Genomic DNA, 226 nt, shown 5'->3' on the forward strand with positions numbered 1-226 from the left:
TTGTCTGGCAGACTAGAAAGGTTGAGGTGATCGTGTATGTATGCCTTAGCACCTGTGTTTGGGGGAGGGGATAGGGCAGTTATATACCATAGCACTTATTTTTCTACAAGTACAGTAGATGTTTGTTTTGTCCACCAGTTGCAGATGGATGTGTCTGCAAAGCTTCCGCTGCAGTTATTATTTTTGTCACAAGATACTTTATATTCAAAGTTTGACATTTGCATAA

This window comes from Electrona antarctica, assembly GCF_951216825.1.
Source record: "Electrona antarctica genome assembly, chromosome: 15".
In the NCBI taxonomy this organism is placed as follows: domain Eukaryota; kingdom Metazoa; phylum Chordata; class Actinopteri; order Myctophiformes; family Myctophidae; genus Electrona; species Electrona antarctica.